The sequence below is a fragment of the Pelophylax lessonae genome (genome assembly GCF_965119305.1).
Source record: "Pelophylax lessonae genome assembly, chromosome: 10".
Classification (NCBI taxonomy): domain Eukaryota; kingdom Metazoa; phylum Chordata; class Amphibia; order Anura; family Ranidae; genus Pelophylax; species Pelophylax lessonae.
Window position 1 is genome coordinate 123,241,385 of NC_138777.1, and position 22,241 is coordinate 123,263,625.

A 22,241-nucleotide genomic window follows, 5' to 3' on the forward strand; every position below is an offset into this window, starting at 1 on the left:
GGAAGATCAGCCGCCGCATACCGTTGAGATACATCGATGGATCCCGGTGACAAGGTAAGAAACCTCTTTTACAGGATCCAGCAATGCTTCTGGCGGTACCCCGAGTGTGGCTAGGGGTTACCGCTTTTGGCTCTGAAATTTAACCCTGAGCCACACTCGGGAATACCGCTAAGAAGGTTAAAGTGAAACAATAAAAATTTTAAATTATTTTAAATCCCAGTTCCTGGATTGTCCCCTTAGGCTGCCTGTAAAGTGATGCATCTGTATCCTGTATAGAACCTGCTGCAGCAAAACTGACATATATAAAGAAAAATACATTTAAATTGATTTTCCCTGCAAAATTTCTTTATTTTGTAAACAACAGCTTGGGGAGCCAGTCTGTATGATGAGGCCACAATTTAGTGCACTCGGAACAAGATTAGAGATTTTTTGGATAAATTCTGGTGTCTCTTCGGCAGATTTTGAATAGAAGTAACAGGTGCAGAAAGAAATGGGCTTTGGGTGTTGGTGGTACCTTCACACTGTAACCCTCTTGATAAAAGGAAGAATTGACCTTTCTGTAAAAAAATTGATATTATATGCACCTGTCAAACAGGTGTGGAAACATTGGGCTTTGGGTGTGGGTGGTGCCTTCCTGCCGTAACCCTATAGAGGTACTCTTGATTAGAGTTGAGCGGACACCTGGATGTCCGTGTTTGGCGGGTTCGGCCGAACTTGAAAAATAAGTCCGGGTCCGTGTCCCGGACTTTTTCCGAACTTTACCCGGACACCGAACCCCATTGAAGTCAATAGGGACCCGCACTTTCAGGCACTAAAATGGCTCTAAAACACCAATGGAAAGGGCTAGAGTGCTGCAAATGGCAGCAAAATGTAGTTAAGAGCATGGCAAGTGCTCTGCAAACAAATGTGGATAGAGAAATAACTTAAAACAACAAAAAAAATGAAAAATAAAACAATTTTCTTCATCTGTGAAGGACGAGGCCCGTATGGAGTAGGAGGGAGGTTGAGGTGGCGGTGGATGTGGCGGTGTAGGTGTAAGTGGCGGTGGAGGAGGACGAGGTAGCCAACACTACTTTTTTTCAGTCATTTTAAATGAGGGTACACCCCAAAAGAGTGAGAAAGATCAAAAATTGAACAATGGCTGGGTAAGGTCGGTATCCATCTCTATTCTGCACAAGGTACGGAAAAGTCCTGTGGGATCCATGCCTGGTTCATTTTAATGAACGTGAGCTTGTCCACATTGTCTCTGGACAGGCGGCTGCGCTTGTCTGTGATAACGCCCCCAGCCGTGCTAAATACCGTTCAGATAATACACTGGCTGCAGGGCACGCCAGCACCTCCAAGGCGTAAAGGGCAATCTCAGGCCATGTGCCCAATTTGGAGACCCAAAAGTTGAAGGGGGCAGACCCGTCATTCACTACATGTAGGCGTGTGCATACATACTGCTCCACCATGTTGGTGAAATCCTGCCTCCTGCTAAGACGTTCCATCGCCGCCGCTCCTCCCCTGGCCCGACTCCCGCTGTGAATGAAAACAGCGGGAGAGTGCCTCCGGCGGCGCGCGAGCGCAGTCTACAGGGGGAGGAATCCAGCGACGTAGGTCTACGTCGCTGGACGATAACGAGCCACTGTGCCGCAGTAGAGGCACAGTGGCCAGAGGTAAAGTGGTTAAATAGCGGATTAGAAAAACAGTATACAAATACAACGGGTGTATCTCACAGTCAAATATGCAAAGTATGACACAAATTTAATTTTTTTCACCCCAAAAGGGTGTATATTGAATAGCGGAATAGAAAAAAGGATATAAAACGGTGTATCTCACACGTACAAACACAGACTAGGCCCCGATTACAATTTTTTGTACCCTAAAGGGAGGATGAGGAAGAGGAGTAGGAGGAGTTCAGAACAGGAGGCAAACTGAAGCGCCCTGCAATCCTTGGCGGTGGAAGGAGATGCGCCAAACAAATTTAAAAGGTGTATCTCACACGTACCGATACAGATTATGCCGTAATTTAATTTTTTACACTCCAAAAGGGTGTATATTGAATAGTGGAATAGGAAAAATTTGATAAAACGGTGTATCTCACACGTACAAACACAGACTAGGCCCCGATTACAATTTTATGTATCCTAAAGGCAGGATGAGGATGAGGAGTAGGAGGAGTTCGGAACAGGAGGCAAACTGAAGCGCCCTGCAATCCTCGGCGGTGGAAGGAGATGCGCCAAACAAATTTAAAAAGGTGTATCTCACATGTACCGATACAGACTATGCCGTAATTTAATTTTTTACACTCCAAAAGGGTGTATATTGAATAGCGGAATAGAAAAAAAAATTCAAAACGGTGTATCTCACATGTACAAACACAGACTAGGCCCCGATTACAATTTTTTGTACCCTAAAGGCAGGATGAGGATGAGGAGTAGGAGGAGGTCCGAACAGGAGGCAAACTGAAGCACCCTGCAATCCTCAGCGGTGGAAGATGTGCCCCAAAAATTTTGGAAGGTGTATCTCACACGTACCGATACAGACTATCCCGCAATTTAATTGTTTTTACCCCAAGGGTGTAGATTGAATAGCGGAATAGAAAATATGATATCAAAAGGTGTATCTATCTCACACGTACAGACCCAGACTAGGCCCCGATTACTATTTTTTGTACCCCAAAGGCAGGATGAGGAGTAGGAGGAGTTCGAAACAGGCAGGAGGCAAACTGAAGCACCCTGCAATCCTCGGCGGTATGAGAGGCGCCCCAAAAATTGGAAAGGTGTATCTCACACGTACCGATACAGACTATCCTGCAATTTAATTGTTTTTACCCCAAGGGTGTAGATTGAATAGCGGAATAGAAAATATGATAACAAAAGGTGTATGTATCTAACACGTACAGACCCAGACTAGGCCCCGATTACTATTTTTTGTACCCCAAAGGCAGGATGAGGAGTAGGAGGAGTTCGAAACAGGCAGGAGGCAAACTGAAGCACCCTGCAATCCTCGGCGGTATGAGATGCGCCCCAAAAATTGGAAAGGTGTATCTCACACATACCGATACAGACTATCCCGCAATTTAATTGTTTTTACCCCAAGGGTGTAGATTGAATAGCGGAATAGAAAATATGATATCAAAAGGTGTATGTATCTCACACGTACAGACCCAGACTAGGCCCCGATTACTATTTTTTGTACCCCAAAGGCAGGATGAGGAGTAGGAGGAGTTCGGAACAGGCAGGAGGCAAACTGAAGCAGCCTGCAATCCTCTGCGGTATGAGATGCGCCCCAAAAATTGGAAAGGTGTATCTCACACGTACCGATTCAGACTATCCTGCAATTTAATTGTTCTTACCCCAAGGGTGTAGATTGAACAGCGGAATAGAAAATATGATAACAAAAGGTGTATGTATCTAACACGTACAGACCCAGACTAGGCCCCGATTACTATTTTTTGTACCCCAAATGCAGAATGAGGAGTAGGAGGATTTCTGAATAGGCAGGAGGCAAACTGAAGCACCCTGCAATCCTCGGCGGTATGAGATGCGCCCCAAAAATTGGAAAGGTGTATCTCACACGTACCGATACAGACTATCCCGCAATTTAATTGTTTTTACCCCAAGGGTGTAGATTGAATAGCGGAATAGAAAGTATGATATCAAAAGGTGTATGTATCTCACACGTACAGACCCAGACTAGGCCCCGATTACTATTTTTTGTACCCCAAAGGCAGGATGAGGAGTAGGAGGAGTTCGGAACAGGCAGGAGGCAAACTGAAGCAGCCTGCAATCCTCGGCGGTATGAGATGCGCCCCAAAAATTGGAAAGGTGTATCTCACACGTACCGATACAGACTATCCCGCAATTTAATTGTTTTTACCCCAAGGGTGTAGATTGAATAGCGGAATAGAAAATATGATATCAAAAGGTGTATGTATCTCACACGTACAGACCCAGACTAGGCCCCGATTACTATTTTTTGTACCCCAAAGGCAGGATGAGGAGTAGGAGGAGTTCGGAAAAGGCAGGAGGCAAACTGAAGCACCCTGCAATCCTCTGCGGTATGAGATGCGCCCCAAAAATTGGAAAGGTGTATCTCACACGTACCGATACAGACTATCCCACAATTTAATTGTTTTTACCCCAAGGGTGTAGATTGAATAGCGGAATAGAAAATATGATATCAAAAGGTGTATCTATCTCACACGTACAGACCCAGACTAGGCCCCGATTACTATTTTTTGTACCCCAAAGGCAGGATGAGGAGTAGGAGGAGTTCAGAACAGGCAGGAGGCAAACTGAAGCACCCTGCAATCCTCGGCGGTATGAGATGCGCCCCAAAAATTGGAAAGGTGTATCTCACACGTACCGATACAGACTATCCCGCAATTTAATTCTTTTTACCCTAAAGGGTGTAGATTGAATAGCGGAATAGAAAATATGATATAAAATTGGTGATTTTTCAATAGCACATGTGAACACAGCAGTGACTTATATCAGTCAGCTCTGCTGCAGGCTATGAAGGGGAAAAAAAAAGAAAATTCCCCTTTAAGTTTGCAATTTTTAAATAGATTAGTACAGACTATGCCACAATTTAATTATTTTAACCCAAAAGGGTGTATATTGAATAGTGGAATAGAAAAAATTGTATCAATTTTAAAATCACTAGCACATGTGAAGACAGCAGTGTCTTATATCAGTCCGCTCTGCTGCAGGCTATGAAGGGAAAAAAAAAAGAAAATTCCCCTTTAAGTTTGTAATTTTTAAATAGATTAGTACAGACTATGCCACAATTTAATTTTTTTAACCCAAAAGGGTGTATATTGAATAGTGGAATAGAAAAAAGTGTATACATTTTAAAATCACTCAATAATAGCACATGTGAACACAGCAGTGTATTATCACAGTCAGCAGCACTGAAGGAAAAACGCTGCACACAACTGACTGATAAAAAAGATTTTTTTCTCCCTCCTCCTCAGCGGGCAAAAAGATTGTGTTCACTGCACCACCCCACACACACAGCAAAATCAATGTAGAACACTGACCCTGCCTATTCTCCAGCCTCGCCCTAAAATGATCGATAAGATTGGTCACTGGCACTGCAAACCCCCCACACAGCAAAATCGATGTAGAACACTGACCCTGCCTATTCTCCAGCCTCGCCCTAAAATGCCCTAATAACTCGCCCTGCCTGCACTCCGACCTGACCCTGAATTCTTTTCGGACACAATATAATTTTTGACTGTCTGTCCCTAATCAGCAGCCAGCACGTATGATGTGTGCTCTCTCCCTAAACTACAGCAGAACGAAGCAGCGCGCTGGGGCTCTCGAACTTATAAAGACATGGTCACATGCTTCAGATGGCCAATCACAGCTACTAATACATTAGTAGGCATGCTGGGATGGCTTAAGGCACACCAGTTAAACGCTTGTTGATTGGCTGTTGAAAGCCCGCCATTAAAAGCGTGCCATTACATATAAACCCGGAAATAAAATGACCGAACACGGATTTTAAACCCGAACATACAGTAAAGTTTTCGGGTCCGTGTTCGGGTAACAAAAATCCAATTATTCGGTACGAACACGAATAATACAGTCCGTGTTCGCTCAACACTACCCATGAGCCATGAAACACGGCATGGCTTATTTTAAGCTAACTTCGGAATACCACTGTAATTTACAGGAAAATATGGTGTCTTACAGAAATATACAGGCAAAATATTATTTATACTAGCACCAGCAAACACAGCAGGAGATGCTGCCCAAACCACAGCAGGGGTATCAGAGGGCACTAAAGCAAGGCTGCTGAAAATATCTGAACTGGAATATTAATCATTAATAATTTTAGACAAAGATGTTTATAACTGACAAAGTAGTTGAATATGTCGGGATTCACCCACAACAGGAAAAACCTACCTGTGCCAAGACCAGCGCCATTCATTGCCTAGGGGATGAGGTCATCTTTGGCAAAGGCCACCCAAAGCTCCATCTGCTGGAAGCTCCTTTCACTGCATCTTCGCTCCTTGGCCGCGGGAGGATGCCGCTCTGGGCGGGGAAGGGGCTGTCTTCACGTCTTCTATGGCAGCCAATGGATCCTCCTGACTCGAAGGTAGGGCTAGGCAGTGCCTAAGCCAGTCTTCACTGCTCTCTGCCTCTGCCCACTCCAGTAGCTGCCAGAGAAGCGTCTATTTGTCCCTGAGGAGGGGAACAATCACAGGGTCCAGTATTATAGCTCCTGCCCTGTATTATAGCATGGAACTCCGCTAATGGATCCTACCTTAGGTGACTAACACGGACTAATATGTGGTACCCCTTTATATAGGAGTCCCCAGGAATTATTGAAGGTTCCTGTGGTTCATGTGCCCTAAATTGACCTATCCTAGAGTGGGTCCCCCACATTTCCAGAAGATTCCAGGTCATATGACGTGGATTGTCCTATCACTGATTCCCAACTGTACTAATGCACTGGGTGAGTCTTGAAACAGATGCTGCCACAATCCCATAAGGAAAAGGGGGACCAGAAAACAAGCCCATTCCTCCTTTTCCTCACATGTGAACATCATAAAGAAAACACGGACACTGGCTGTAATTAGCAAACTGGAAAATATGATTGTGATGTGCAAACTGTAAACACTGGTATTTGCTGTGATCAGCAACAATGGCACTGACAGTGATACGTAAAACTGGAAAACCACCACTGCATGTCATTGGGTATATTGTGTGATGGGATTTAAACAATGGACCCTGCTGTAATGTGAAAACTAGAGACAATGTTGCTGTTCATGAATCAGCAAACTGAAAACACTGGCATTGGCTGTAATCAGCAAACGGGAAGTAGGGATGTCCTGAAATATTCGCCGACGAACAGTTCCCGGCAAACATCGCTTGTTCGCGTTCGCCACGGTGGGCGAACATATGCGATGTTCGGTCTGACCCCTATACGTCATCATTGAGCAAACTTTGACCCTATACCTCAGTCAGCAGACACATTCCAGCCAATCAGCATACCCTCCCTCCCAGACCCTCCCACCTCCTATAAAAAAGCAAGGACAGCATCCATCTTAGATTCATTCTGAAGCTGCATTGTTAGTTAGAGCAGAGAGAGTGCTGCTGCTGAATTAGTAGCTAGGCGAGTGTTCTGTGGCCACTCCAGTCCTCAAAGATCCATCTGCTGTAAGGACAGCGACCTGACAGCACCCCAAAAAGCCCTTTTTAGCGCTGTTACATCAGTCTGCTTATATATATATATATATATATATATATATATATATATATATATATATATATATATATATATTGTAGTTGCCTGCCCCTGTGTGAGAGGCCACAGGCCCACAAACTGTGCTGTGTGCACACCACTCATATAGGGTGGCACAGTACCTTGCACGCATAGTATCACTTATATTCTGAAGCTGCAGTGTTAGTTAGAGCAGGGAGAGTGCTGCTGCTGCAGAATTAATAGCTAGGCCAGTGTTCTGTGTCAACTGCAGTCCTCAAAGACTCATCGGCTGTAAGGACAGCGTCCTGACAGCACCCCAAAAAGCCCTTTTTAGGGCTGGTACATCAGTCTGCTTTTATATATATATATAAATATATATATATATATATATATATATATATATATATATATATATTGCAGTTGCCTGCCCGTGTGTGAGAGGCCACAGGCCCACAGACTGTACTGTGTGCACACCACTCATATAGGGTGGCACAGTACATTGCACGGCGCACGCACAGTGCCCCAAATTGGAAGTAAGAGGACCGACCAACCATCTTTTTCCATCTCCAGGTTCCTAAAATCTATTCCATACACCGGCCCCTGATAGGGGACAAAACAGAGATTAAACTGGTAAGAACAGATTTTTTTCATTTAACCACTTGCTGACCGCTCACATTGAGCGTACTGCAGCAAAGTGGCTCGTTATCGTCCAGCGACATAGACCTACTACTGTATTCAGACACAGCGGGAGTCGGGCCAGGGAAGGAGTGGCGGTGATCACCGCCGTTCTTCCTCGATCGTCTGGGATCGAGTGTGGAAATCCACCCACTTGTGTAAACAAAGTGGGCGGATCTCCTCTGTGACAGACAGTCACAGATTACAGGATTCAGCATAGCTGAACCTGTGATCTGTGTCTGTGTCACACAATCCCCTCCCCCCACACACGTCAGTAAGCATGAGGCATACATTTAACCCCTTGATCACCAATAAAGTTAACCCCTTCCCTGCCAGTGTCATTATTACAGTAACAGTGCATATTTATAGCACTGATTACTGTAGTAATGTCACTGGTACCCCCAAAAGTGTCAAAAATGTCAGTTAGGGGTGCGATCTGTCCGCCGCAATGTCGCAGTCCCGCAAAAAAAATCGCAGATTGCTGCCATTACTAGTAAAAAAATAAACAATAAAAATGACAAATCTTTCCCGTAGTTAGTAAACGCGATAACTTTTGCGCAAACCAATCAAAATACGCTTATTGTGATTTTTTTTTACCAAAATATGTAGCAGAAAACAAATTGGCCTAAAATGTTAAAAAAATTAGATTTTTACATTTTTTGGGGGGAATGTTATATATCAGAATGTAAAAAATATTGTTTTTTTTTTTCAAAAGTGTCGCTCTTTTTTTCAAAAATTAAAAATCGCACAGGTGATCAAATACCACCAAAAGAAAGCTCTATTTGTAGGGAAAAAAAGGACATAAATGTAATTTGGGTACAGTGTTGCATGACTGCGCAATTGTCCGTTAAAATAACGCAGTGCCGAATCGCAAAATATAGCCTGGTCAGGAATGGGGTAAAATCTTCCGGTCTTAAAGCTGTTAAAAATACGCTCATTGAGGATTTTTTTTGTCAAAGACATGTAGCTAAATACATTTTGGCCTAGATATATGACAAAAATTTAATATATTGGATATTTTTTAACTGTCAAAGTAGAAAATGTCAATTTTTTCGCAACATTTTCACACTTTTTTTATTAATATCGCAAAAAATAAAAAGCGCAGAGGTGATCAAATACCACCAAAAGGAAGCTCTGTTTGTGGGAAAAAAAGGACGTAAATTTTGTTTGGGTACAGGGTTGCATGACCGCGCAATTGTCAGTTTAATTCGCACAGTGCCAAGTTGCAAAAAGTGGCCTGAACATAAAGCAGGAAAATCCTCCGGTGGTAAAGTGGTTAAAAAAAAGAGGAAAGCCTCTGCGGAGCTGGGTATTTTTTGGCCACGTCACTTAACGCTCATGCACAATGGCTGTAAGATCATGGGTCCTTTTGCGGAGGTGACAAACCTGGTCAGTCAAACCCAAGGCAACATCATCGATCTCATCCCATATGTGTTTTTTTCTGGAGCGTGCCCTGCGAAGAGTGCTGGATCAGGCCGTAAATGAGCACGAAGAGGAAGAGTTGTGGTCACCATCACCACCAGAAGCAGCCTTGTCGTCGTTGATTGCTGGACCTGCAGCAAGGCAGAGAGAGGAGTCTGAAGAAGAGGAGTCAGAGGAGGAAGGTAGCTTTGAGGAGGTGGAAGACCAACCACAGCAGGCGTCCCAGGGGGCTTGTTGTCACCTTTCAGGGACCCTTGGTGTTGTACGTGGCTGGGTGGAGGAAGAGACCTTCAATGACATCAGTGAGGACAAGGAACGGGACATGGCTAGCTTGGTATCCAACCTTGTGCAAATGGGGAGTTTGCGGTTGTGCAAATGGAGTGACTGACTGACTGTTAAACGGGGAGTTTGGTCTGTCAGAGTTTGGTCTGTCACTGTGAAGCGGGCGTAACCCTTACACTACCTGATTGATACAACATCATACCTGATCGTATACACACACTGGATGTTTTAAAGCACGTTATTCCAAACAATTTAGGAATGTTAGGTGATTTATGCCCTTCATGGATTAAAACCCGACTCTGCGTCAACTACGTAATTTTAGAGTTTTGCCATGGACCCCCCTCCGGCATGCCACAGTCCAGGTGTTAGTCCCCTTGAAACAACTTTATCATCACTATTGTGGCCAGAAAGAGTCCCTGTGGGTTTTAAAATTGGCCTGCCTATTGAAGTCTATGGCGGTTCGCCCGGTTCGCCCGTTCGCAAACATTTGTGGAAATTCGCGTTCGCCATTCGCGAACGGAAAGTTTTATGTTCGCGACATCTCTAACGGGAAGCACTGGTGCTATCTATGATCAGCAAGCTTAAAACATATGTACTGGTTTTGAAAGGCAAACTGGAAAAGCCCTCACTGAAAACACTGGCACTTGCTGTAATGAGAAAAACAGGAAACTACCACTGGCTGTGATTAAGTGTATTCTGTGCATTTTGATGTGATTACAACACTGGCACAGGATGTAATTCAGTCTGTATAAAAACATCTGTTAACAAATAGGGTTCATCACAAGACCTTATAGAACAATACAGAGTAAATTAAAAAAAATGAGCGATGTCATTGACCAAAAATGGACATGACCATATTTGGTTAGAAAAGACCACCAGAGAGTGCCAACGTAAGTGTAGCATTGGTAAGACTTTAATGATAAAATGACAATAAACAGCTCCCAAAGGTAGCAAAATATGGTACTTGTCATTTGCACACCCCATATCATGCACCTGGTGATGACTGGAATGTTGTGGAGGCTTCTCTTGCCCAACACTTCTGAAGGTAGAGACAAAGTGTGAAGGCAGGCAGTGGCACGAATGCCAGAGTAGTTGGCTGGTGAAGTCTGCTCATATGTGGATGAAGTCCTAAGAACAGGATACTGAAACGGCTTGGCACCAGAGCAGGACATGGTAAAAGAGATGGTATGCAGGCAGTGTAACAAGGTCCTGAGTCAGCAAGCAGATCAAATCCAGGAAGCAGGCCAAGGTCAGTAACAGCCAGGCACCGCAGTACAAATACAGCAGGCAAAGATGAGTCCAGTAAACAGGTTGAGGCCAGAGAGATCTAGTGAACAAGGTTAATGCAGGAGAAAAGGCAAAGTCCAGGAGAAAGCCAGGTCACACACAGGTAAGAAGGTTCAATGGACCAGGTCACAGGAATACAGGTACAAGCTGAAGACCATGCAACTGACCATGGTGACAGGCCAGTTTAATAGGCAACTGGGTGCCAAGTATGTATGCAATTCATATGCGCATGTGTATGTGTGTAAGTGTGTGTGCATGAATGCAAGCATGTTGAACTGGAATATTACATCATTTGCCTCTTTGCCTAGAAGTATTAGCATGTGAGCAATGCACATGCACGCAAATATGAGCATAAGCCCGCACTGATGTTATAGTACTGGGAATCTGGTTTATCTTACACCCCAGTACAGATCCCCTGTGGATTGATGGCAGATCACTCAATTCTAGGAAACAGCCTCACTGCCACTGGCCAGGTAGAAGAAACCAGGATGCAAGCTCAGAAACAGGGACCAGGAAGCCAAGGATCTCGGTCGAGTACAGGGCTTGACCAGAAGTGGTCAGATGTTGCCGGAGGGCAAAAGGGGCATGACTACACATTTCAGAGTCACCCAGGTTTCGTACCCAAGCCTAAAAGACCTATTGTGAAGGGGGCTATTTGTATTTACCCAGGACTACATTTCCCAGCATTCATTAAGGTGACAAATGAACTTCTACTGGGAGTGGCTTCACAGTAAGGCATTACATGGAAGGCAACAACATATATCTGCTAGACTAAGAACATGCTAGTAATGAGAATAAATATAAAAATATATATATAAAAATTAAATATGTGGTTAGTTGTGCCTTAGGATCGCATACAAACCCAAGAGTAAGAGACAACTACTCACATTTCCAGCACAATTTAAAAACAACTAAATGTATTTAAAGGCTGAAACCTAATAATAAATAATATAAATTAAATAACAATCCATTATCCTAGATTGCAAAAGTCTTTAACACGAGGACCTTGGTGTGTGCATACAGTACCCAAAAAGGGCCATTGGTCCTCGTAACAACACTGGTAGGCTAAACAATATGTGAAGACACTACAGTATATGAAAAACAATATCCCAGTTCAGGGATATAAACATAAAAAGGGGAAAACTATCTAAATACAGAGTTTTCAACAGAAGATGGAGAAAAAAAGAGGGTGCAGGGGATTCACACCCCTAAAATAAATTATGTATATGCACGTACAGTATATATGTACGAATGTGATGGTTTAAATATGTTAGATACAAAATGAAAAATCTAGAATGTAATAATGATGGCATAATGATAGAAATTATGTACCTCCTGTGTGTGTACAAAAGGGAAAGTATAGCTGAGTTTTGTACTCAAAATGGATTGAAATTTGTTATCAGTCACCCAGAGAGATTTTTATTTTTACCAGCAAAGAATGTAACAGATTTAGAACATTTGCAAGAATCTCCCCCTTTTTTTTTTAATTTCCTGCATCTTCTTTTGAAATCTCCATATTCAGATAGTTTTTCCTTTTTATGTTCATATCCCCTAATTAGGATTGTTTTTTTTTCATATAGTTTCATATAGTTTTAGCCTACTAGCGTTGTTATTATTGTAAAATACTTAGAGTGAACTTAACCGGCTCGGTGGCTCGGTGGTCCTTTTTGGATACCGTGTGTGCATACATCAAGGTCTTTATGCTAAAGACCTTTGCAATGTAGAATAATGGCTTGTTATTTTCTGTTAATTTTTTTTTATAAGGTTTCAGCCCTTTTATCTATTTGGTTATTTTTAAATTGTGTTTCATTTTGTATAGTTGTTTCTTACAATTTTTTCTGACTGTGATCCTAAAGAGCAACTAACCAAATGCCCTTTTTTAAATTTTTTATATATATATATATATATATATATATATATATATATATATTCAGATTTTTATCATACATTGTTTATACTCATTGCTAGCATGTTCTTAGTCTAACAGATATTTGTTGTTCACTTCCATGTATTGTAATCTTACTGTGAAGTCGTTCCTACTAGTAGTTCATGTCACCTTATGAATGCTGTGAAATTTAGTCCTGGGCAAATACAAATGGCCTCCTTCACAATAGGTCCTAAAGGCTTGTGTGTGGAAAAAAAAAAAAAAACTGCGTATAAACGTCCACATAAAAGGCAAAATCCTTAAATATAAAACAGTCTTCAGTGATCCAGTGAAGAAAAAGGAAAAAACACCAATAGTGCTTCCAACACCAAACAGGAAAATCGCAGGAGCATCAGAGATAGTGGACTCTAATGCTGTCGTACACGCATAGGATATTGAAGCCTTGCTGGGACACCCTTAGTATCAGATTTCTCCTCCAATCTTTAACCTCACTGGCGGTATGATTCTTTTGGATTTTAGGTGCTGAAAGCGGTACCATTTGCATGTAATTCTTAAGAATGAGCAGCCCAAACCAACTATTTACATATGATTTTTTTTTTACTGTGCGTTCTTCTTTATAACATCTCGGGTATGATAAAGTTTGAAACACAAAATCATAAATTATAATATAATATAATAAAAAACTATAAATAAGTTAAAGTATGTATGTATGTATACATATATATATACTGTATATATACACACACACATATATATATATATATATGAGACACAATCATGAAGAGGAACGAAATTTATTGGATATTTCAAACTTTTCTAACAAATAAAAAACGGAAAAATTGGGCGTGCAAAATTATTCATCCCCCTTAAGGTAATACTTTGTATCGCCACGTTTTGCTGCGATTACAACTGTAAGTCGCTTGGGGTATGTCTCTATCAGTTTTGCACATCGAGAGACTGAAATTGTTGCCCATTCCTCCTTGCAAAAAAGCTCGAGCTCAGTGAGGTTGGATGGAGAGCGTTTGTGAACAGCAGTTTTCAGTTCTTTCCACAGATTCTCGATTGGATTCAGGTCTGGACTTTGACTTGGCCATTCTAACACCTGGATATGTTTATTTGTGAACCATACCATTGTAGATTTTGCTTTATGTTTTGGATCATTGTCTTGTTGGAAGACAAATCTCCGTCCCAGTCTCAGGTCTTTTGCAGACTCCATCAGGTTTTCTTCCAGAATGGTCCTGTATTTGGCTTCATCCATCTTCCCATCAATTTTAACCATCTTCCCTGTCCCTGCTGAAGAAAAGCAGGCCCAAACCATGATGCTGCCGTCACCATGTTTGACAGTGGGGATGGTGTGTTCAGGGTGATGAGCTGTGTTGCTTTTACGCCAAACATAACGTTTTGCATTGTTGCCAAAAAGTTCGATTTTGGTTTCATCTGACCAGAGCACCTTCTTCCACATGTTTGGTGTGTTTCCCAGGTGGCTTGTGGCCAACTTTAAATGACACTTTTTATGGATATCTTTAAGAAATCGCTTTCTTCTTGCCACTCTTCCATAAAGGCCAGATTTGTGCAGTATACAACTGATTGTTGTCCTATGGACAGAGTCTCCCACCTCAGCTGTAGATCTCTGCAGTTTATCCAGAGTGATCATGGGCCTCTTGGCTGCATCTCTGATCAGTCTTCTCTTTGTATGAGCTGGACGTTAATAGGGGCGGCCAGGTCTTCGTAGATTTGCAGTGGTCTGATACTCCTTCCATTTCAATATTATCACTTGCACAGTGCTCCTTGGGATGTTTAAAGCTTGGGAAATCTTTTTGTATTCAAATCCGGCGTTAAACTTCTCCACAACAGTATCTCGGACCTGCCTAGTGTGTTCCTTGTTCTTCATGATGCTCTCTGCGCTTTAAACAGACCTCTGAGACTATCACAATGCAGGTGCATTTATATGGAGACTTGATTACACACAGGTGGATTCTATTTATCATAATTAGTCATTTAGGTCAACATTGGATCATTCAGAGATCCTCACTGAACTTCTGGAGAGAGTTTGCTGCACTGAAAGTAAAGGGACTGAATAATTTTGCACGCCCAATTTTTCAGTTTTTTATTTGTTAACAAAGTTTGAAATATCCAATAAATTTTGTTCCACTTCATGATTGTGTCCCACTTGCTGTTGATTCTTCACAAAAAATTACAGTTTTATATCTTTATGTTTGAAGCCTGAAATGTGGCAAAAGGTCGCAAAGTTTAAGGGGGCCGAATACTTTCTCAAGGCACTGTATCTATGTTGGGAATGCTGTCCAATTCGATCCCCACAGGATCAGAGTTTCCTATTGCCCTGATGGTTTGATTAATCAGATGTGGTGGAAGGGAGGAGGCCCAGCTCCTAGGAAGCTGAGGTGTGGTCTTTCATCTCTTAGCATTGAAGCCTGAAGATGGTAGAGATCACAGTGGAGGAAGCACTTTGTTGGGGCTAACAGATAAATCCTAGATGTTCCAGCTTTAAGGGGCCATAAGCCTAGACAAAAATCTTGCAGGGGAAAGTGTTCTAAAGGTTCAACAAGATGACTTTTGATTTTATTAGCTGTTCCACAAAAACAATGTAAAAGGACTGCCATGTAAACATCAATAGGTTAGGAAAACCAAACATTTGTAACAATGGTATGTGTTGTTTTCACCTGCTATCTAGGATACATGTGCACATATCTCTCTCTATCTAAAACTAAATGTAGATTGAGTTCTCTCTCCCTCTCGCTATCTATATATCTTAAGAGACACATTGTAGAGACTCACCACTCGGTTGCTGGAGGTGGGCCAGCGGATGGGGTTGGTCCTGCTGCTGAGCAGCCCCAGTTCTCAGTAGAAACTGTGTGAAGAGATAGAGAAAAATAGAAGAAAAATAAGCTTAGCAATGAAATTCCCAAAACAAAATGGAGACTAGGTAGTCATGGAAAACATCAAACCCCCACTCCTCTCATCTTTATCCCCACCATATCCACCCTCCCCCTCTTTTCGCTTTCTCTAAATGTTCACCCATTAAACCCCCCTACTCTTTTACTTCTTTCGCTCTCCCATCTTCCCCATCTCTCTCTCTCTCTCTCTCTCCCTCTCTCCCATATCTCTCCCATCTCTCTTTCTCTCCCATCTCTCTCTCTCTCTCTCTCTCCCATATCTCTCCCATCTCTCTCTCTCTCTCTCTCTCTCTCTCTCTCTCTCCCATCTCTCTCCCTCTCTCTCTCTCTCCTCCACCCTCCCCTGAAAGGGTGCTTTTTGTACCTTTCAGTGCTGAATCTGATTTCCACACTGCAAGCTTCAGGGAGAAGCATGTAGCCTTAAAGATATGTACTCCATGCTTCTGTTCTGAAGGTGGTTCTCTGAAAAGATATGGCTGAGGCACCAACAACATCAAAGTGTTTTCACCATCTACTTTTTTGATGCTTCTATATAACAATCAGGTTAGACTTACCCAGTGGCACCTGTTCAGTGGTTTTGACAGCTGGGGGAACATGACTGCTAGTTTCTTGTCTGTCATTGGCACCCCCTCTCTAGGCTCACGTTACTCCCTTCCTCAACCTGGGAACCAGTATCAGAGCATTCAAATTGCTGCGCATCCGCCAGCAGCATGTATCTGACACTATGATCAAGATTTCAGGTGACTCCTCCGTGCATGATGGTGGCGCTACGGAAGAAGTAGCTGTAGACAAGGAGCCTGTGGAATAGGCTGCTTTGGCAGATGTGGTGGAAGGAAAACTAGTATGGGCCTGGGTGACAAAGGATGAGGAGAGCTTAGTTATCCATTCCACCAACTCTCTGCATGTGACTCAATAACATGGGGAACCCTCGGAAAAAAAGGATAAGCATGCCCCGCCTGCAGAGGATGCACCATGTCCACAACCCCCACTTTTCACTGTGGACACAGAGGCTGCTTGCCCTCTTTTAGTGCCCTGTGAGCATCAGCCTCTTCTTGTTGACCTTTTTGGACATGATGGGGATTTTTATAACTTTTTATTATAGAGCGTGGGATGGAAATATGGTACTTGGGTGCAATACTTTTGTGCTTGGTGCACTATAAAACATTTTATTATTGTTTTTTTTTTTTTGGGGAAGATTTTTTTTATAACTTTTTATTGTAGTGTGTGGGAAGGGAATATGGTGCTTGGGTGCAATACTTTTGTGCTTGGTGTACTATAATATGTTTTATTATATATTTTTTTTAATAAAGAAGAAATTAATAAAGCCCAAAAAAAAAAAGAAAACCACTGCTGACACAGAAGAAATAGCACACGTGACACAGAAGGGGGACAGCAATTATGCCTTAAACATTGTTAGTGCTGCTGCACCACAAAAACAATCACTGCTGACGCAGAAGAAATAGCACCTGTGATGCAGATGGGGGGGACAGAAATTATGCCATAAATATTATTAGTGCTGCTGCACCATGAAAAAAAAAATCACTGCTAACGCAGAAGGAATAGCACCTGCCACACAGAAGGGGGATACTAATAATGCAGCAACAGAACCTGATGCTGCAAAGAACAAAAGAAAAAAAATCAATGAAAAAATCAATAAATAATGGGATCAGTGGGGTGACACAGACATGTTATATACACCAACACTACAGTGGCACCATTACACTTTTGTTACACAAGAATCAGCACAGCACTACACTACACTGACTGTACTAAACTGACTGAACACACATCCACTAACTACCTGCCTAAACTCCACTAACACTACACAGGGCTGCCATGTAAGCAGCCTTATATAGTGTGGTGCGTGGATTTAGCCCCTGAGCCATGATTGGTACATACAGGTCAGGTGCATGCTTTGGCCAATGACAAGCACTTAATGCAGTGCATTATGGGGCGCTCGTTGGCAGGGGAACTTCCCGCCAAGTTCCCCCAGATGTTTGAGTGTTCAGCAAACACAGAACACATGATATTTGAGTGTAAGATTGCCACCAAAAAAAGGGTTAACTATGCAGAGGAGTTGGCGGAAAGATATGTTTATATTAAATACAATTTTCTTTGTTGAGGTTTTATGGATGCCTTGTTAAAAGTGATTCCTAAATACTCTATGCCTGCCTCAGCCCAATGAAATGGGAATTTTAGTCATAAGAGTTTGCGAATGGTGTCATCTACTTCCAGATCTAAAATATGTGATTTAATGGCATTAACCTTATAGTAGGAGATAGCTCCGAAATGTTGTAGTATGGATTGCACAACTGGTAGGGACGAATGAGGATTGGCCAACATTGATATGATGTTGTCGTGTGGTTATAGTCACCAGCTAGGAAACCAGAAATTAATTTGGAGCTTGAGATATATTACACCAATGGATCTATGATCAAGTTGAAAATGGGGAGGTGATAAGGGGCACCATAGGCATGTGCCATTTGTTATATAGAAGGGAGTAGCGAGCATTTCTGCCACATAAACTTGAGCAGAAGGGGCTGAGTATAATGCCATAATGGCGGATAGCATGGAACCCCTGAAGCCCAATTTATTGAGTACTTCTTTCATATATCCCCAGTGCCCTCTGTTGAACGCCTTCTCTGGGTCCAGAGATAGAAGCAGGGAAGGCGTTCTGTTGGTGCTGGCTGTATGGATCCGGTTGAGAAGTCTTCTTGTGGCGTCAGAAGATTGCCTACCTTGAATGAAACCTGTTTGATCGGCGTTGATAAGAAGGGGGAGCATTTTGGATAGTCTAGGAGCTAGTAATTTAGCATGTAGTTTTAGATCCACATTAAGAAGGGAGATAGGTCTAAAGTTTTAGGGGGTAACTACACTTTTTCCTGGTTTAGGTAGGGTGACAACTACTGCAGATAACATTTCAGGAGGAAACATGGAGCCGGAGGCAGAGTCATTAAAGAAGCTTTGGAGGTGAGTGGGTGAGTACCAAACAGAACTGTTTGTAGTATTCTCCTGGCAAACCGGCAGGTCCAGGAGATTTACCAATAGGAAGAGATCGGAGCACTTTTTGATTTGAAAAAGAGGAATTTAGATCCTTTCATTGGTATTTACTAAGGATGGGAAGGTGAATTTTAGGTAAGAATTGCGGAATTCGATCTTGGGTTGGTTGGTGACTAGTTTGGTTTTTAAGGTTGTAAAGGGAATCATAATATGAACTAATGGAATTGGCTACGTCTTGGGGGTTGATTATTTTTTCTTTGGTGAGAGGGTGGTAGATATGGGGAATTATATTATTATATAATACTATAAAACTATGTGCCATGGCCTTCCCTGCTAGATGTTAAGTAGAATGTGGCCTTGAGCCTACGATGGACTTTTCCTAAAGAGTTTAAGAGAAGAGCCCTCAATTTTTGGCGGAGGGCTAATAATTTAATTTTTTAACATTGTGGGTTGGGTTAAATTTATTCTGGGAGTCAATAGTAGAAATTTCGGTGGGAAGCTCGTCAAGACACTGTGTCCTCCTTGTTTTGCCCAAAGAGCTTTACTGAATCCGTTTTCCTCTAAAAAAGGCTTTGTGTGCCATCCAGAGTGTAAAGGAGTGTGGGACCAATCCTAGGTTATGGAGAAAAAGGCACGGTGATGCTGGATTTGTTGGGAAAATGAGGACGTTTGTAGAATGTGGGTGTTGGCCTTTCAGAGCCTAATGGGGTCAGAGGCTGTAGAAAATGTTATAGTGATGCTCATGGGTGCACGGTCCGACCATATAATGGCATCTATGGCTCAGCAGGACTTATGTTGTAATAAACATTTATTGACTAAAAAATAGTTAATTTTTTCTTTGGTGAGAGGGTGGTAGATATGGGGAATTATATTATTATATAATACTATAAAACTATGTGCCATGGCCTTCCCTGCTAGATGTTAAGTAGAATGTGGCCTTGAGCCTACGATGGACTTTTCCTAAAGAGTTTAAGAGAAGAGCCCTCAATTTTTGGCGGAGGGCTAATAATTTAATTTTAACATTGTGGGTTGGGTTAAATTTATTCTGGGAGTCAATAGTAGAAATTTCGGTGGGAAGCTCGTCAAGACACTGTGTCCTCCTTTTTTTGCCCAAAGAGCTTTACTGAATCCGTTTCCCCCTAAAAAGGCTTTGTGTGCCATCCAGAGTGTAAAGGAGTGTGGGACCAATCCTAGGTTATGGAGAAAAAGGCATGGTGATGCTGGATTTGTTGGGAAAATGAGGACATTTGTAGAATGTGGGTGTTGGCCTTTCAGAGCCTAATGGGGTCAGAGGCGGTAGAAAATGTTATAGTGATGCTCATGGGTGCACGGTCCGACCATATAATGGCATCTATGGCTCAGCAGGACTTATGTTGTAATAAACATTTATTGACTAAAAAATAGTTAATTTTTTCTTTGGTGAGAGGGTGGTAGATATGGGGAATTATATTATTATATAATACTATAAAACTATGTGCCATGGCCTTCCCTGCTAGATGTTAAGTAGAATGTGGCCTTGAGCCTACGATGGACTTTTCCTAAAGAGTTTAAGAGAAGAGCCCTCAATTTTTGGCGGAGGGCTAATAATTTAATTTTAACATTGTGGGTTGGGTTAAATTTATTCTGGGAGTCAATAGTAGAAATTTCGGTGGGAAGCTCGTCAAGACACTGTGTCCTCCTTTTTTTGCCCAAAGAGCTTTACTGAATCCGTTTCCCCCTAAAAAGGCTTTGTGTGCCATCCAGAGTGTAAAGGAGTGTGGGACCAATCCTAGGTTATGGAGAAAAAGGCATGGTGATGCTGGATTTGTTGGGAAAATGAGGACGTTTGTAGAATGTGGGTGTTGGCTTTTTAGAGCCTAATGGGGTCAGAGGCGGTAGAAAATGTTATAGTGATGCTCATGGGTGCACGGTCCGACCATATAATGGCATCTATGGCTCAGCAGGACTTATGTTGTAATAAACATTTATTGACTAAAAAATTGTTAATTCAGGAATACGAGTTGTGGGAGGCTGAGAAAAAGGTGTAGTCGTTCTCCGTCGTGTGTTGGCATCTCCAAACATCATAAAGGTTGTGGTTCAGCATTGGTGAGGAAAATAAATTGGTGAAAGAACCAGCGCCTAGGACACTTGTGTACAAAGTGGGAAAAAATAATTATTTTAAGAATAAGTAAACAGAGATGCAGCCATTAAACCATAGCAGGCTATGTGGAAAGTCAGAAAATATATTAGGCGCAATGTCTGTTTAAAAAAAATATTTTTGGTGATAATATAAGAAAAATGTTTCAAATGGTGGATGTTAAGAAATTATGAACTAGAATCTCATGTGAAGCATGTGAGAAAAGTGCTGGTTCAAATATGTGCTAACTTAAAGTTATATGACTGGGTAAACTCACCAGATATTTTGCTGGTAAGATTATAAATTAACAGCCAAGCCTTATTCACAATTAGTTACACCTTGGACTCCTCTCTCCTTGATCACCACAGCTCAGATATCAATCATATGTAGAACCACATAGAGGGATAAAGAGGGATGCCACACATAGCGTTATACTGTATAGCTAAAAGTATTTTATTTAAAAGATAAGTTCCAAACACTCACAATAGATGGTGTCTGCTAGGGATCTGTTCCTGTTAAACTATGTCCACTGCTCTAGCCATCCGTGAGCAGGGATACAATGTAGCAGTACATCCTCACAGTCAAGCGGTGCTGTCTCAGCGTCCTATCACCACGCCCTACCGGTTTCGTCACCTGACGTCTTCTCTGGGCGGTCCCTTTGGTGAGGAAAGTCTGAGGGAAGGGTTGGAGGTATACAATAATTGGTCTGGTGCTGTGTTAAAGTTTCTGCATATAACCAAAGATCCTTGCCTGTGTTTGTTCATTTTTTTCATCATTTTGTGTAGGAAGTAAATGTGGCATGAATTTGGGGCATAGAGACATGCTATGGTATATTTGGATCATGAGATGGTACAGATCAAGAAAAAAGACCTTTAGTTGGGGTCAGAGAGTTTGTGTAGTAGAAAGTTTGTTGATGGCCACTAGCACTCCTCTTGTCTTTTTGTCATGGTTGGATGCTAAGAAGACACGTAGGAAGCTTTTGTTGTGAAGGGAGGGGGTGGCAGATTCTATAAAGTGGGTTTCTTGGTCACAAATTACATCACAGTTTCTATTTCTGTGATGTCTGCCAGAGAGATGCCCTGTTTGCAGCGTAATTTAGGCCTTTCGCATTTAGTGATAGAATTTCAATTGCCATTTGAGGGATGGTGTAATGAGATATACTATGTACTCAAAGTCAGGCAGAGACGAGAGACAGGTGTTCCATCTGTGGAGGTTGGTAGATTGCGAATCACAGGATTATTGCTGGATGTACTGGTAGGTGATGCTTTGAGGTAGTCACTTGGGTGGTTAACTGAGGTTTCAGGCATGAGGGTTGAAACAAAAAAGGTGTTAACAAGGTTTAAGAACAAAACAGTCATAACTGTACAGCCTTACATATTAGGGATGATCGAATTTCAGAAAAGTTCGGTTCGGATTCCAGAACCCCATTGAAATCAATGGGACCCGAACTTCTGGA

At 42.2% G+C, this 22,241-nt stretch overlaps 1 protein-coding gene across 1 annotated transcript in view; it reads left to right on the forward strand.

Annotated features, from left to right (window-relative positions):
- The window catches only part of IRX6 (iroquois homeobox 6), a gene marked incomplete at its 5' end in the record, with an annotated part of 94,765 nt that overhangs the window by 6,852 nt on the left and 65,672 nt on the right, over positions 1-22,241 (forward strand). The window lies entirely within an intron of this gene.